Genomic DNA, 18417 nt, shown 5'->3' with positions numbered 1-18417 from the left:
GTAAGCAACATCTTCCATTGCTATCTGTGTTCAAGCCATGTTGGAACAATGATAACTGTTACTATTTCACCAGTTAATACCGGCATTCATTTTAAGAGAAAATGCATGAATTGTGGGAATTTCCTGTTCTATAGAAACAAAATTTCCCTAGTAGAGAGTGGGCAAGTCACAAATCTAACACTTTGTTTTGTTCCAAAGACCAAATAAGAGTCTATTTACACTTTGTTAGTAATCCAGTAATAACAATGATTAAATTGATCAGTTAAGGTATTTGTATGAGAAGGAATTTAGAAAACCTACTTTAAAAAAGCTTCCCTTCATTTCATAGTTAAGTCAGAGGCTAACTTGAAAAAAAAGTTATCCATTTTCCATGTGAAATTTTATAAAGATGTATGTTGAAAGAAAGCAAGTTTAAAATATTTTAAAATTGTGAACATGAATTAAGTAGAGGCTACGAATCAAGGATCATAAAGCCTTCCTAGAACTTCGCTGTAAAGGTTGAATGGAGGCAATTTTTTAAAACTGAAGTATAGTTGATTTACAATATCATGCTAGTTTCAGGTGTACAGCAGAATGATTCAGTTTACAGATATTGAATTGAATATATATTCATTCAGATTCAGATTCTTTGCCTATATTGATTATCACAAAATATTGAGTATAGTTCCCTGTGCTCTACAGTAGGTCCTTGTTGGCTACTATATATATGGCTGTGTATAAATTAATCTCAAATTCCTAATTTATCCTTCTTTTCCCCCATTCCCCTTTCTCCTTTGGGAGCTATAAATTTGTTTTCCTAGGTCTGTGAGTCTCTTTCCATTTTGGAAATATTCTTATCTTTTTTTATAGACTCCACAAATAAGTGATATGATATTTGTCTTTCTCTGACCGGCTTACTTCACTTAGTGTGATAATCCCTCGTCCATGCATGCTGCTGCAAATAGCGTTATTCCCTTCTTTCTCTGGCTGAGTAATCATGCATGTAATACTACCATTGTGGGAGTGGTATATCAGCTCTTCTTTATCCATTCATCTGTCAATGGACATTTAGGTTATTTCCATGTCTTGGGTACTGTAAATAGTGTGCTATGATCCTTGGAGTGCATGTATCTTTTTCAGTTATGGTTCTCTCTGAGTATATGCCCAAGAGTGGGTTTCCAGGGTCATATGGTCAATCTATTTTTAGGATATTTAAGGAAGCTCCATACAGTTTTCCATAATAGTTGTACCAGTTCACATTTCCACCAACAGTGTAGGAGGATTCCCTTTTCTCCACACCCTCTCCAGCACTTATTGTTTGTATTAATAGATGTTTTGATGATGGCCATTCTGATTAACATGAGGTAATAACTCATTGTAATTTTTATTTACATTTCTGCAATAATTAGTGATGCTGAACAGATTTTCGCGTGCCTTTGGCCATCTCTATGTCTTCTTTGGAGGAATGTCTATTTAGATCTTCTGCCCATTTTTTGATTGGGTTGTTCATTTTTCTCGTACTGAGTTGTATCAGCTGTTGGTATATTTTGGAGATTAATTCCTTGTTGGTTGCCTCATTTGCAAATATTTTCTCCCACTCTGTAGGTTGTTGTTTCATTTTGTTTATGTCTTCCTTTGCTATGAAAAAGCTTTAAGATTGACTGAGAAAAGACACAAGGAATTTGCCAGCATATAGTTGAAATATGCAACATGAGAGAGATTACTTATATATAGAAGAAAGTTGTGTACACAAAAAAATAGCAGGACTGTGTTCTCATATAATAATATATAAAATGAAGGAGAAGAAGCCAGAGAAACTAAATTTGACTGAAGAAAGTTGAAGAAAGAAATTAAACCTATAAAGAAATTCTACATCCTTTAAAGAGTGGGTAAATACCTCAGTAAAAATTTTTAAGATAATTAACACAAAAGCTTCATAGCATATTTTTTGTATCATACAAGGTATATCTTTTGAATAATAAGTTCTAATTGTTTCAGTAATTATACAATTTTCAGGGATTATGTTTAAATGAAAAGAATAAAAATGTGTTTTATTGGGGCTATAATAGCATAACTTGAGCTCTTCTTTAAAATTATGGTAGTGTTCATTGGCTCTGATACAATATCTCAGATCACATCTAATCACCGAGCAAAAGCAGATTTTAATTTAAAAGATTACAAGTATGGCATTCAAAATAGAGCTCTTTTGGAAACTATATCCCATAGGAATGTGAAATGACCATATTACATTGATTATTTCTGTAAAGTTATATAAAGAACACTTTACTGGCCAAGATACCAGGGAAGCCCAAAGAACGTATGCATATCTTAAATGTAGTTAATTTTGTCCTTGGAGATAACATTTAAAATGGCCAAAGGGAGCTTCATGTTAGTAAGTTCCAAGACATATATAAAAAGTTATATCTGTGGCAATTTACTTACATCAAATATATGCTTGATTTTTCCCATTCTTCACACCCTGTTTGAAATTATCTTGCCTTGTCATTGTGGTTTTCCATTAAAGGGACTGTTAAAGGATAAAGAATTACCATTTTATCAGTAGTACTTAAGCTCAGCTACTACATGATCTCAATTGATGAGTGTTGTTTACAGTGGCCCATAAACTTCTGCAGGTCTGCAACTGTTCTCACGTGGTATAGACTTAAAATGTGTGATTGAGACTTCTATTTCTGTAGAATATTATTAAGTTTAGATTATTAAGTTTTCACCAACACATTCCAAACACAACCTCCCATTTCTTCCAGTTTTTTACTATATTATTGCCACTAAATCTTTTAGTCAAAATTCTCAGAACCATTTCTGGTTTTTATTGTTAAGCCATGTCCATCTCTTTGCAACCCCATGGATGGCAATACAGAAGGCTTCTACACTGTACTACACTATTTCCTGGGAGTTTTCAAACTCATGTCCTCTGAGTTGATGATGCCATCTAACCATCTCATCCTCTGTTGTCCCCTTCTCCCCCTGCCCTCAATCTTTCCCAGCATCAGAGTCTTTTCCAATGAGTTAGCTCTTCATATCAGGTGGCCAAAGTATTGGAACTTTATCTTCAGCATCAGTCCTTCCAATGAATATTCAGGGTTGATTTCCTCTACAATTGTTAGCCTAGGCAAAGCCCTCTCCTTGTCTCCTTGCTGTCCAAGGGACTCTGAAGAGTCTTCTCCAACACCACAGTCCAAAAGCATCAATTCTTTGGTGCTCAGCCTTCTTTATGGTCCAACTCTCACATCGTTCATGATGACTGGAAAAACCATCAATTCAGTCAGTTCAGTTCAGTCGCTCAGTCATGTCTGACTCTTTGCAACATCATGAATTTCAGCACACCAGGCCTCCCTGTCCATCACCAACTCCTGGAATTCACCCAAAATCATGCCCATCGAGTCAGTGATGCCATCCAGCCATCTCATCCTCTGTCAGGCCCTTCTCCTCCTGCCCCCAATCCTTCCCAGCATCAGAGGCTTTTCCAATGAGTCAACTCTTTGCATGAGGTTGCCAAAGTATTGGAGTTTCAGCTTTAGCATCAGTCCTTCCAAAGAACACCCAGGACTGATCTCCTTTAGAATGGACTGGTTGGATCTCCTTGCAGTCCAAGGGACTCTCAAGAATCCTCTCCAACACCACAGTTGAAATGCATCAATTCTTCAGCACTCAGCTCTCTTCACAGCCCAACTCTCACATCCATACATGACCACTGGAAAAACTATAGCCTTGACTAGATGGACCTTTGTTGACAAAGTAATGTCTCTGCTTTTGAATATGCTATCTAGATTGATCATAATTTTCCTTCCAAGGAGTAAGCGTCTTTTAATTCCTGGCTGCAGTCACCATCTGCAGTGTTTTTGGAGCCCCCAAAAATAAAGTCTGACACTGTTTCCACTGTTTCCCCATCTATTTCCCATAAAGTGATGGGACCAGATGCCATGATCTTCGTTGTCTGAATTTTGAGCTTTAAGCCAACTTTTTCACTCTCCTCTTTCACTTTCATCAAGAGGCTTTTTAGTTCCTCTTCACTTTCTGCCATAAGGGTGGTGTCATCTGCATATCTGAGGTTATTGATATTTCTCCTGGAAATCTTGATTTCAGCTTGTGCTTCTTCCAGTCCAGCGTTTCTCCTGATACACCCTGCATATAAGTTAAATAAGCAGGGTGACAATATCCAGCCCTGAAATACTCTTTTTCCTATTTGGAACCAGTCTGTTGTTCCCTTTCCAGTTCTAACTGTTGCTTCCTGACCTGTACATAGGTTTCTCAAGAGGCAGGTCAGGTGGGTGGTATTCCCATCTCTTTCAGAATTTTCCACAGTCCACTGTGATCCACACAGCCAAAGGCTTTGGCATAGTCAATAAAGCAGAAATAGATGCTTTTCTGGAACTCTCTTGCGTGTTCCATGATCCAGCAGATGTTGGCAATTTGATCTCTGGTTCCTCTGCCTTTTCTAAAACCAGCTTGAACATCTGGAAGTTCGTGGTTTACGTATTGCTGAAGCCTGGCTTGGAGAATTTTGAGCATTACTTTACTAGTGTGTGAGACGAGTGCAATTATATGGCAGTTTGAGCATTCTTTGGCATTGCCTTTCTTTGGGATCAGAATGAAAACTGACCTTTTTCAGTCCTGTGGCCACTGCTGAGTTTTCCAAATTTGCTAGCATATTGAGTGCAGCACTTTCACAGCATCATCTTTCAGGATTTGAAATAGCTCAACTGGAATTCCATCACCTCCACTAGCTTTGTTCATAGTGATGCTTTCTAAGGCCCACTTGACTTCACATTCCAGGATGTCTGGCTCTAGGTGAGTGATCACACCATCATGATTATCTTGGTTGTGAAGATCTTTTTTACAGTTCTTCTGTGTATTCTGGCCACCTCTTCTTAATATCTTCTGTTTCTGTTAGGTCCATACCATTTCTGTCCTTTATTGTGCCCATATTTACATGAAATACTCCCTTGGTATCTCTAATTTTCTTGAAGAGATCTCTAGTCTTTCCCATTCTGTTGTTTTCCTCTGTTTCTTTTCTTGATTGCTGAGGAAAACTTTCTTATCTCTCCTTTATTCTTTGGAACTCTGCATTCACATGCTTATATCTTTCTTTTTCTCCTTTGCTTTTCACTTCTCTTCTTTTCACAGCTATTTGTAAGGCCTCCTCAGACAGCAATTTTCCTTTTTTGCATATCTTTTCCATGGGGATGGTCCTGATTCCTGTCTTCTGTACAATGTCAAGAATCTCCATCCATAGGTCACCAACCACTCTGTCTATCAGATCTAGCCCCTTAAATCTATTTCTCACTTACACTGTATAATTGTAAGGAATTTGATTTAGGTCATACCTGAATGGTCTGGTGGTTTTCCCTACTTTCTTCATTTTAAGTCTGAATTTGGCAATAAGGTGTTCATGATCTGAGCCACAGTCAGCTCCCAGTCTTGTTTTTGCTGACTGTATAGAGCTTCTCCATCTTTGGCTGCAAAGAATATAATCAATCTGATTTCAGTGTTGACCATGTGGTGATGTCCATGTGTAGAGTCTTTGACTATATGGACCTTTGTAAGCAAAGTGATGTCTGTAGTTCTTAATATGCTGAAAGACATCTGAACCCCTATATCATTAATTTATTTCCTTTTCCCCAATGAATTGGGTGTCATGTATCATGGGGCTTTTTTGTCAACACTTTAAATATTTTATTCCACTCTGTTCTTACTGGCACAGTTCCTGAAGAAAAGCTGATAAGTAATTTTTACCCTTATTACTCTCTAGGTAAGGTGTTTATCCCTTCCACTAATAAATCCAGACTCCTGGATTCTTTTAGTATTCTTTTTTCTTGATCTTTGATTTTCTGTAATTAGGAAATATATGCTTAGGTAGGGGGGCTTCCCAGGTGGCTCACTGGTAAAGAACCCAACTGTTAGTGCAGGAGACATAAGAGATGTGTTTTCAATACCTGGGTGGGGAAGATCTCTTGAATGAGGAAATGGCACCCCACTCCAGTATTTTTACTTGGGAAATCCCATGGACAGAGGATCCTGGTGGGCAAAAGTCCATGGGTTTGCAAGAGTCAAACATGCCTGAGCGACTTGAACATGCACGCAAGCATTCATGCTTAAATATAGCTCAGGGAGATTTATCCTCCTATATATTTTTCTCTTTACCAGGCATAAATTTCTCGAATCACCTTTTGAAATAAACCTTTATCAAACCACCAACGTAGTATGTCCTTTAGTCTCTCGGTGTATCGCTTCAACAAATCCTCAGTTCAGGTCAGTTCAGTCGCTCAGTAATGTCTGACGCACTGAGACAAATGGACTGCAGCACACCAGGCCTCCCTATCCATCAACAACTCCCAGAGTTTACTCAAACTCATGTCCATTGAGTCGGTGATGCCATCCAACCATCTCATCCTCTGTCGTCCCCTTCTCCTCCTGCCATCAATCTTTCCGAGCATCAGGGTCTTTTCAAATGTGTCAGTTCTTCACATCAGGTGGCCAAAATATTGGAGTTTCAGTTTCAGCATCAGTCCTTCCAATGAACACTTAGGACTGATCTCCTTCAGGATGGACTGGTTGGATCTCCTTGCAGTCCAAGGGACTCTCAAGAGTCTTCTCCAACACCACAGTTCAAAAGTATCAATTCTTCAGTGCTCAGCTTTCTTTATAGGCCAATTCTCACATCCATACATGACTCCTGGAACTCAAAGATTTGACTAGATGGACATATGTTAGCAAAGTAATGTCTCTACTTTTTAATATGCTAAATGGCACCCCACTCCAGTACTCCTGCCTGGAAAATCCCATGGATGGAGGAGCCTGGAAGGCTGCAGTCCATGGAGCCGCTGAGGGTCAGACATGACTGAGCGACTTCACTTTCACTTTTCACTTTCATGCATTGGAGAAGGAAATGGCAACCCACTCCAGTGTTCTTGCCTGGAGAGTCCCACGGATGGGGGAGCCTGGTGGGCTGCCGTCTATGGGGTCACGGAGTCGGACACGACTGAGGTGACTTAGCAGCAGCAGATTGGTCATGACTTTTCTTTCAAGAGCAATCGTCTTTTAATTTCATGGCCACAGTCAACATCTACAGTGATTTTGGAGCCCCCAAAAATAAAGTCAGCCACTGTTCCCACTACTTCCCCATCTATTTGCTATGAAGTAATGGGACCAGATGCCATGATCTTAGTTTTCTGAATGCTTACCTTTAAGCCAACTGTTTCACTCTCCTCTTTCACTTTCATCAAGAGGTACTTTAGTTGTTCTTCGTTTTTTGCTGAAAAGGTGGTGTCATCTGCATATCTGAGGTTATTGATATTTCTCTTAGCAATATTGATTTCAACTTGTGCTTCACCAGCCCAGCGTTTCTCATGATGTACTCTGCATATAAGTTAAATAAGCAGGGTGACAATATACAGCCTTGACGTACTCCTTTCCTGATTTGGAACCAGTCTGTTGTTCCCTTTCCAGTTCTAACTGTTGCTTCCTGGCCTGCATACAGAGTTCTCAGGAGGCAAGTCAGGTGGTCTGGTATTCCCATCTCTTTCAGAATTTTCCACAGTTTGTTTTGATCCACATAATCAAAGGTTTTGGCATAGTTGATAAAGCAGAAGTATATGGTTTTCTGGAACTCTCTCACTTTTTCAATGATCTAATGGATGTTGACAATGGGATCTCTGGTTCTTCTGCCTTTTCTAAATCCAGCTTGAAAATCTGGAAGTTCACAGCTTATGTACCATTGAGGCCTGGCTTGGAGAATTTTGAGTATTACTTTGCTAGTGTGTGAGATGAGTGCAATTGTGCAATAGTTTGAGCATTCCTTGACATTGCCTTTCTTTGGGATTGGAATGAAAACTGACCTTTTCCAGTCCTGTGGCCACTGCTGAGTTTTCCAAATTGGCTGGCATATTGAGTGCCACACTTCACAGCATCATCTTTTAGGATTTGAAATAGCTCAACTGGAATTGCATCACCTCCACTAGCTTTGCTCATAGTGATAGTTCCTTAGGCCCAGACATTCCCAGATGTTTGGCCTAGGTGAGTGATCACACCCTTGTGAATATCTGGGTCATGAAGATCTTTTTTGTATAGTTTTTATGTGTATTCTTACCACCTCTTCTTAATATTTGTTTCTGTTAGGTCCATACCACTTCTGTCCTTTATTGTGCCCATCTTTGTATGAAATGTTCCCTTGGTATCTCTAATTTCCTGAAGAGATCTCTAGTCTTTCCCATTCTATTGTTTTCCTCTATTTCTTTGCACTGATCACTGAGGAAGGCTTTCTTATTTCTCCTTGCTATTCTTTGGAACTCTGCATTCAGATGCTTGTATTTTTCCTTTTCTCCTTTGCCTTTTGCTTCTCCTCTTTTCACAACTATTTGTAAGGCCTCCTCAGACAACCATTTTGCCTTTATCCATTTATTTTTCTTGGGAATGAACTTGATCACCGCCTCCTGTACAATGTCACAAACCTCTATCCATAGTTTTTTAGGCACTCTGTCTATCAGATCTAATCCCTGGAATCTATTTGTCACTTCCACTATATACTTGTAAGTAATTTGATTCAGGTCATACATGAATGGTCTAGTGTTTTCCCCTGTGTTCTTCAATTTAAGTCTAAATTGTCAATAAGGAGTTCATGATCTGAGCCATAGTCAGCTCCCAGTCTTGCTTTCCTGACTGTATAGAGCTTTTCCATCTTTGGCTGCAAAGACTTTATTAATCTGATTTCAGTATTGACCATCTGGTGATGTCCATGTGTAGCATCTTATCTTGTGTTGTTGGAAGAAGGTGTTTGCTATAATCTGCGCATTCTTTTGGCAAAACTATTAGTCTTTGCCCTGCTTCATTCTGTACTTCAAGACCAAATTTTCCTGTTACTCTAGATATTTCTTGACTTCCTACTTTTTCATTCCAGTCCCCTGTGATGAAAAGGACATCTTTTTTGAATGTTAGTTCTACAAGGTCTTCATAGAATCTTTCAACTTCAGCTGCTTTGGCATTAGTGGTTGAGGCATAGACTTGGATTACTCTGATATTGAATTATTTGCCTTGGACACGAACAGAGATCATTCTGTCATTTTTGAGATTGCATCCAAGTACAGCATTTTGGACTCTTTTGTTGACTATGATGGCTACTCCATTTCTTCTAAGGGATTCTTCAACACAGTAGTAGATACACTGGTCATCTGAGTTAAATTCACCCATTCCAGTCCATTTTAGTTCATTGAATCCTAAAATGTTGACATTCACTCTTGCCATCTCCTGTTTGATCACTTCCAATTTGCTTGATTCATGGACCTAACATTCCATGTTCCTATGCAATATTGCTCTCTACATCACTGGACTATACTTCCATCACCAGTCACATCTGCTTTGTCTCCATCTCTTCATTCTTTCTGGAGTTATATCTTCACTGATTTCCAGTAGAATATTGGGCACCTACCAATGTGAGGAGTTCATGTTTCAGTGTCAAATCTTTTTGCCTTTTCATACTGTTCATTCGGATCTCAAGGCAAAGATACTGAAGTGGTTTCCCATTATCTTCTCCATTTTCAACCATGGATAATCACCATTAGTCTATTCACCCTTAGACCTGATGGTTACCATTAACAGTTAAAAAAAATTACAGAACCAAAATATTTCTTTCACCAAAAATCCCCAGACAATACCATCAACCTAAACTGCAGTATTACAGAGTTGTGTTTCTGTTTTTTTCATCAACTCGTGCTCACTCTTGATAGCTTACAGTGAACAATGTCAGAATCGTGATCTCCAAAGAAAAAGATTTAGCTTTGGAAACAAGAAACAGGCCTCAGACACTCAGAATTTCACATGGCAGACATTTTATTACAGTGAAAAAGGACAGAGAAATATTCTGACATAGACATCAGAAAGGGGACAGAAAGTGCCCTGCTCTCTAGTCTTATCAAGGCCTTATCTACTTTTTCAGTTGGTAACTAACAATAGAAAGGTCTTACCAGACCCACTCCCACAACATGTATCTTAAGATAGAAAGATTAGTCAGAAGGTTCTTGTTAACCTCAAGGAAGGTACATTGTTTTTATCTAATCATTAGTACAGAGCTTTAGGAAAAACATACCCTTGAGCAAGATGAGTTGTTTTGTTGTGTAATCATTAGCTCTGGGCTTAAAGTTAGTCTTAAGGATTGTTGTCAAAACAACTCAGAGTTTAAGTAAAAATGTCTCATGTGACTAAGACAAAGCAATGTAGAAAAAAAATTGGTCCTTTTCTCCTCCTTGAAGGCCCTGGAGTCCTGATCAACCCACCTAAGAATTAATTTTCTCATTCTCTATAAAGCTATTTCCACTCCTACCTTCTTCAAACTTCTTCAGTTTTTCAGAGAAAAATTATACTTATAATGGTAAAAAATAAATAAAATTTTAAATTAAAGAAGAAATATGGTATTTGTTCTTTCTAGTAGAATATATATCTGACGCTAATAAATGTTATTGATTTAATTTCCTTATTATTAAAAGTTAATTAATTTACTTTATTAACTAATTAATTTCCATTTAACTTATTTCCTTATATTATTGTATTGCTCAGAGTATCAGAAATGTGCTGGCACCTAATGACATGTGGCAGTTATGTACACATAATTTTATATTCAAATATGTATTTAATATTGCCAACAGCCTTTTCCTTATAGCAGATGGTATTCACAATATCTATTTTATCTTTTAATTATTAAAAATGTTTTCCTACAGTTTTATTGTTGTGTAATTGTTATAGAACACAGTATAAATTTAAGGTGTATTGTCTAATGATCTGAATACCTACAACATGAATGATCACAGCAAGTTTAGTGAATTTCCACTATCTCATATAGATACAAGATCCATGTGTTCAATTGTGATCTGGAGATCTGTAAAATAATAAACTTGTATTGTTTCAAGTTACTAAGTGGTATCTTTCAGTAGTTTACTATGGGTCAATAGAAAACTGACACTTTGATAAATGTGCTTAAAATTCTCAGTGTTCTTAGAAACCTCCCTCCAGTCACATCATACAGATATCACCTAATGCTTTATAGTGTGCTATACATGTGAACATTGTATTTGTTGTTATTGCTGTTGTTTCAGTTTTTAAACTTTATTGCCCCTTTTATCTATCTATCTATTTATTTATTTTGGCCACACCTTGTGGCATACTGGATCTTAATTCCCAACCAGGGATTGAACCTATGCCCCTACCAGCAGAGATGTGAAATCCTAACTACTAGACAGCTAAGGAATATCCTAAACATTTCTTAATTACCTTTACTATATTCTCTTCATCCTAAGGGTTTACAAAATTTTATATTTTCAGGCATATTATTCCCACAAGGCAAGGATAATTATTTGTAGAAGCATTATGCTTCCATTAGCATCTTCCCAGGTGGTTCAGTGGTAAAGAATTCTCCTGCCAATACAGGAGATGCAGGAGACTTGGATTCAATCCCTGAGTCAGGAAGATCCCCTAGAGGAGGAACTGACAACTGAAATCCAGTATTTTTGCCTGGAAAATCCCATGGACAGAGGAGTTTGGCAGGATACAGTCCATGCGGGGTCACAAAAAAGTCAGCTAGGATGTAACAACCAAGCATGCACACAGGCACCATGCTTCCCTTGCAAGTCACTTTGTCCTCATGCTCTACAATTCAACAATATAGGATGCTCACAAGTTAACTATGAAGTTTCCATAGTTTTTTCTGAAAATTTCTGCCTCACCTACAAGAATGAACCACTTTCAAATTTCCCAAGAGTTTCCCAAAGTGTTCAAGAAGGAAGCCAGCTGTCAATATTAGCTTACCCTGGTTTTGTTGTTGTTTAGTCTCTATGTATGTCTGACTCTTTTATGATCCTGTGGACTCTAGCCTGCAAGGCTCCTCTGTCCATGGGATTTCCCAGGCAAGAATACTGGAGTAGGTTGCCATTTCCTATTACAGAAGATTGTCCTAAACAAAGGAACAAACCCAAGCCTCCTGAATTGGCATGTGGATTCTTTACTGCTGAGACACCAGGGAAGCCTGGTTTAGGGGTATGGAAATTCACTATATTTCTATGAATTTTAAACCAAACTACATATCTTCTATATTTATAGAATAAATGCAAAGAAAGCAGAATAGTTATTCTAACAAAATTTCTACGAATGCTTTTTGCTTAATCATCCTTGTAATAATTTAAACAATTTTTTTCTTGAAGAAAAAACAGATATTTTAATAAAAGTTCTGGGTGAATGCTTCATACATTTAAGAGATATTTAAATTTTTATTTTTAAAGGTTATTAAAAAATATCACCACCATATCATTATATAATTACAAAATAGAACATTTATTGGAAGTTTTCAAGTACTATTAAAAAGGAAGATTGAAATGAAGTTTTCTGGCATGGTCTGTTGTGGTGGCCTTAGTTTGATGGCCTTGGTTTACATGCTGTCGAGTATGTAATTTAGTCTGACATTTTGCTTCTTAATGAAATAGATTCTGAAAACAGCCTCTCTGATGTTCAGACCATTATATACATTAACCCTCAGATAATAGGTGATTTTATCCTGAATTTTAGTCATCCACATTCGACAGTTAATGAGAGGAAATGATGGTTTTCAAAAGATTGAGTTTTTTAAAAAAAGAGTTTTATAGTTACATGTTGAAAAAACACTTGTGATATATAATCTTTTTAATATATGAGACTCATAACCATCTCCCTACTAAGTAAAATTTTTTCAGTGTGTTTTTTGGTCTAAATTTGTTTGGTTGTGAAAACCCTGATACTTTTACTAAGGGATAGAGTAGACATCGGAGAAGGCAATGGCACCCCACTCCATTACTCTTGCCTGGAAAATCCCATGGATGGAGGAACCTGGTGGGCTGCAGTCCATGGGGTCGCTAACAGTCAGATATGACTGAGAGACTTCACTTTCACTTTTTACTTTCATGCATTGGAGAAGGAAATGGCAACCCACTCCAGTGTTCTTGCCTGGAGAATCTCAGGGACGGTGGAGCCTGGTGGTCTGCTGTCTCTGGGGTCGCACAGAGTTGGACACGACTGAAGCGCTTAACAACAGAGTAGACATTAATCCTAGTTAAAGACAACTGCATATAGGCAAGTATACAAAAAGCTGGAAACACATCACTTAGACAACCACCATCCAATACAACAGAAGTTTCTCTGATGATGAAAGTATGCTGTAATCTGTACTGTCTAATATGGTAGCTATTGACCACATATGGCTGTTGAGCACTTGGAATGCTGCTAATTTAGCTGAGGAAATAATTTCTAGTTTAATTTAATTCAATTTGAATTTATCAAATCACATTGCACAACAAAAGATTTAAACTAAAAAATTAGTTTTAGTTTTTAAAGAATTTTTTGTTCACTGATATATGCCAATTGCCTAAAAGAGTATCTGGAACATTGTAAACATTCACAAATAATTATCTCATTAGTGAATGCAAGCTCATATTCCAATATATATTACCTTTTAGCATTCAACCTACTACAGGTGTGGACCAAGAGGCATTTACTGGTAAAAAAAAATAAAACCTGGTACTATGAGTAGTGATGCAGGTGAATTAAACACACAACTAAAATTTGGAAGTTGCCCTGAATGGCGTCACATTTTGGCTAACATATGAAAGAAGAAATAAAATGTAAAAATATATATAAAGAGAAAATGAACAATGCAAAGAAATAGAGGAAAACAATAGAATGGTAAGACTAGAGATCTCTTCAAGAAAATTGGAGTTATCAAGGGAACATTTCATGCAAGATGAGCACCATGAAGGACAGAAATGGTAAGGATCTAACAGAAGTGGAAGTGATTAAGAAGAGGTGGCAAGAACACACTGAAGAACTATACCAAAAAGATGTTCAATTCAGTTCAGTCACTCAGTTGTGTCCGACTCTTTGTGACCCCATGGACTGCAGCACACCAGGCCTCCCTGTCCATCACCAACTGGGAAGCCTGGCATGTTGCAGTCCATGGAGTTGCAAAGAGTGGGACTCGACTGAGTGACTGAACTCAGATGTTAAACAAGATGTTAATGATCTGGATAACCACGATGGTGTGGTCACTCACCTAGAGCCAGACATCCTGGAGTGTGAAGTCAAGTGGGCCTTAGGAAGCTTTACTAAGAACAAAGCTAGTGGAGATGATAGATTTCCAGCTGATCTATTTCAAGTCCTAAGATGATGATGTTAAAGTGCTTTACTTAATATATCAGCAAATTTGGAAAACTCAGCAGTGGCCATATGACTGGAAAAGGTCAGTTTTCATTCCAATCCTAAAGAATTGCCATGACAAAGAATGCTTAAACTACTGTACTATTGCACTCATTTCACATGATAGCAAGGTAAGGATCAAAATTCTTCAAGCTAGACTTCAGGAGTATGGGAATTACTTCCTGCTGTACAAGCTGGGTCTGGAAAAGGCAAGGGAACTTTGCCAGCATTTGTTGGATCATGGAGAAAGCAAGAGTTCTAGAAAAAGGATCTACTTCTGCATCATTGACTGTGCTCAAGCCTATGACATTGTGAATCACAGCAAACTGGAAAATTCTTAGAGATAGGAGTACCACACCACCTTACCTGCCTCCTGAGAAATCTGCATGCAGGTCAAGAAGCAACAGTTAGAACTTGATATGGAACAACTGACTGGTTCCAAATTGGGAAAGGAGTGTGAAAAGGCTATATATTGTCCCTTTGCTTATATAACATCTATGCAGAGTGCATCATGCAATAGTCTGGGCTGTGTGAATCACAAGCTGGAATCGAGATCACTGGGAGTAATATTAATATCAATAATGTCAAGATATGCAGAGGATACCACTCAAAAGGCAGAAAATTAAGAGGTACTAAAGAGCCTCTTGATGAAGGTGAAAGAGGAGAGTGAAAAATCTGGTTTAAATCTCAACATTTAGAAAACTAAAGTCATGGTATCTGATCCCATCACTTCATGGCAGATAAAATGGGAAAAATTGGAAACAGTGGAAGATTTTATTTTCTTGGGCTCCAGAATCACTGTGGATAGTGACTGCAGCCATGAAATTAAAAACGCTCGCTCCTTGGAAGGAGAGTTGTGATAAACCTAGACAGTATGTGAAAAAGCTGAGACTTTTCGGACAAAGTTCCGGTATAGTCAAGCTGTGGTTTTTCCTGGAGTCATATGTAGATGTGAGAGTTGGACCATAAAGAAGGCTGAGCACCAAAGAACTGATGCTTTCAAACTGTGGTACTGGAAAAGACTCTTGAGAGTCCCTTGGACTTCAAGGAGATCAAAACAGGCAATCCTAAAGGAAGTCAACCTTGAATATTCATTGGAAGGACTGATGTTAAAACTGAAGCGCCAATATTTTGGCCACCTGATGCAAGGAGCTGACTCACTGGCTCCTCGTTATGGTGGGAAAAATTGAGAGCAAGAGAAGAGGGCGGTGGAGGATGAGATGGTTAGATAGCATCACTGACTCAATGGACATGAGTTTGAGCAAACTCTCGGAGATAGTAGAGGACAAGAAATCCAGGTGTGTTAATGTCAATGGGGTTGCAAAGAGTTGGACATGATTTAGCAACTGAAAAACAGCAAATATAGAAATACTTATGTGCATACGATTTCTCCTGTAACCTGGTATTTTACTGTGTTTCATGTGAAATAACTTTATATTTACAAATGATGGTAACCACCCTACTTTAAGGCAATTACTTTTAAATAAATTTTACTCATTGTAGACATGAACTACCTCTACTTTTATATCTCCCATGCCCCCTTCTGCAACCCAAGATGGTGGTTACTAGCAGAGGAAAGTCTTTTCTGCATTGAGGTGTGGGACAAAGCAAGTGGTTCTATTGACACTGGCCCTAATTACGGTCCACTCCTGTGAGGTTATCCTGCTCTGAAAACCAGTCATCCATATAATACCTCTTTAAGTCTGAGGTCATTTTTTAAATTATTGAATTGCAGTTAATTTACTATGTTGTGTTAATTTCTACTGTACAGCAAAGTGATTCACTTATACACATATTGACATTATTTTTTTATATTCTTTTCATTATGGCTTATTCAAGAACATTGAATATAGTTCCCTCTGCTACACACTAGAGCTTGTTGTCCATCCATCCTATATGTAAGAGTCTATAATCTTTGAAAAAAAATCCCAGTGTCTGGATATGGCCTATGGGGAATTCTGAATCTGCTGAAACCTGAAAGAGCAGTGAAGAAACAGTAGAGTCATCCTGGACCTAACCAGGCTTCAGGAGGCTTTTCTTCAGAGTTCCCAGCAGGTAGTGGGCAAAAAGGTCTTCAGCTGCTGTCTCAGCCTATTAATTCTGCATTGATTATTAGGGATGAAGTGCCACCTATTAGGGAGAAGGAAATGGCAACCCATTCCAGTATTCTTGACTAAAGAATCCTGTGGACAAAGGAGCCTGGTAGGCTGCTGTCCATGGGGTCACACACAGTCAGACATGACTGAAGCAACTTAGCAGCAGCAGCAGCCACCTATTAACTTAACTTTTTAATTTTTTTATTTCATGTTACATATTCTGATTTTTCATACATATTTTGATTTTTCCACATTTATGTTTTAATGACCTTGTAATAATCTTTTAATTTGTGTATCATTCACAGCAATGCACATCAAATATTCCATTTATCACTTATATTTACAAAACATCTTGCATCTCTGAAGAGTTTATATAAGATTGCCATATTGTTTCTTCACACATTTAGTAGAACTTCTTGGTAAAATCATTTGTGCAATGATTGTTTTTCTTGAACTGTATTTGAAATGTATTATTTCTTTAGTAATTATAAGACCTAAAGTTTAATTTTATGTTCTCTGCCTTCAGGTTCATTAAGATTTTCTTTTCAAAAGTGCCTACTTTTGTTTAAAAGATCAAATTTATTTTCAAAATGTACATAATCTCACCTTAATATTTCTTAAGCATTTGCATAACTGTAGTTTCAACTATTTGTTGTGACTGAAATCACAATTTTTTAATCCCTTAATTTTTGTGATTACCATAATAGATTATTGGTAAAATTTAGAGTTGTTTTCAAAAAATAAACTTTTGGTTTTGTGGACCCACACTATTACATTTGTTTTTGTGTTAATATTTTCTTGCATGTTTATTTTTAATTATTATAATTTTAATTATTAATTTTTAATGATTTCATGTTAAGTCATCCTTATGTATTCTTTGGCTTTGTTTTTGCTGCTACTCTCCTAATTCCTGGGATACATTTCTAACTAATTATCAGCTTTTTAAAAATTATTTGGATTTTCTTTGCACATTGTTGTTGTTTAGTTGTTAAGTTGTATCCAACTCTTTGTGACCCCATGGACTGTAGCTTGCCAGGCTCCTCTGTCCATAGGATGTACCAGGCAAGAATACTAAAGCGGGTTTCCATTTCCTTCTCCAGGGATCTTCCTGACCTAGGAATTAAACCTGTGCTTCCTGCATTGACAGGTGGATTCTTTACCACTGAGCCACCAGAGAAGCCCCCTCTTTGTACATTATATCAATACAGATAAAGACAGATTTACTTCTGTCTTTCTATACTCTACTATTTTGTTTTATAATTTTTCCTTTTTCTTTCTTATTGTACTGGCCATGTTCTCCATTGTAATATAGAGTTAAAGTGGTGAGGATGGATATCTTAGTTCAGTTCAGTTGCTTAGTCCTGTCTGACTCTTTGTGACCCCATGGCCTGCAGCACGCTGGCTTCCCTGTCCATCACCAACTCCAGGGATATCTTAGCTATTTCCTTTACTTTGAAAGTGTGTGAAATTTTATCAGAAATGTTTTCTTTAAACAACAACAACTTTACGGTGGTAGAATTGACATACAATAAGCTGCATCTGTTTCAAGTATGCCATTTGGTGAGCTTAGCCTATGTGTACATCTTTGAATCACTCTCACAATAAGATGGTGAACATATTCATCATCCTTATTTTCTCACAGCCTTTTAGCCATTCCAACTCACTCCAAGAATCCATGATCTATGCTCTGTCAGTATAAAGTAGTTTGCATTTTACAGCTTTTTTTTTTTTTTTTTTTTTGTAAATGAAACCATATAGCATGTATTATTTGATGTCTAGATTCTGTCAGTCAACATAATTATTTTGAAATACATCCATCCCTGGTGTTGAGGTCAATAGTTCACTCTTTTTCAGTCCTGGGTAGAATTGCATTGTATGGATACACCTCCAAACAGTGCTGACAGACACATGCACTGTTTCTGGTTTTTGCTTTGTTGTAAATAAAGCTACACCTAGGAACAGAAGTTTAAGTGTCTTTTTATGTTTTCATTTCTCTAGGAGGTGAATGACCAGATCTTATGTCCTATATATATTGAAGGTTTTAAGAAACTGTCAGTTAAGCTCTTCCTTCACATTCTAAAAAATTCACAGCACATATCATTGGGTATAACACGTAACA

Source organism: Bos indicus x Bos taurus, chromosome 16 (genome assembly GCF_003369695.1).
Source record: "Bos indicus x Bos taurus breed Angus x Brahman F1 hybrid chromosome 16, Bos_hybrid_MaternalHap_v2.0, whole genome shotgun sequence".
Taxonomy (NCBI): Eukaryota; Metazoa; Chordata; class Mammalia; order Artiodactyla; family Bovidae; genus Bos; species Bos indicus x Bos taurus.
This window is presented reverse-complemented; position numbering follows the sequence as displayed.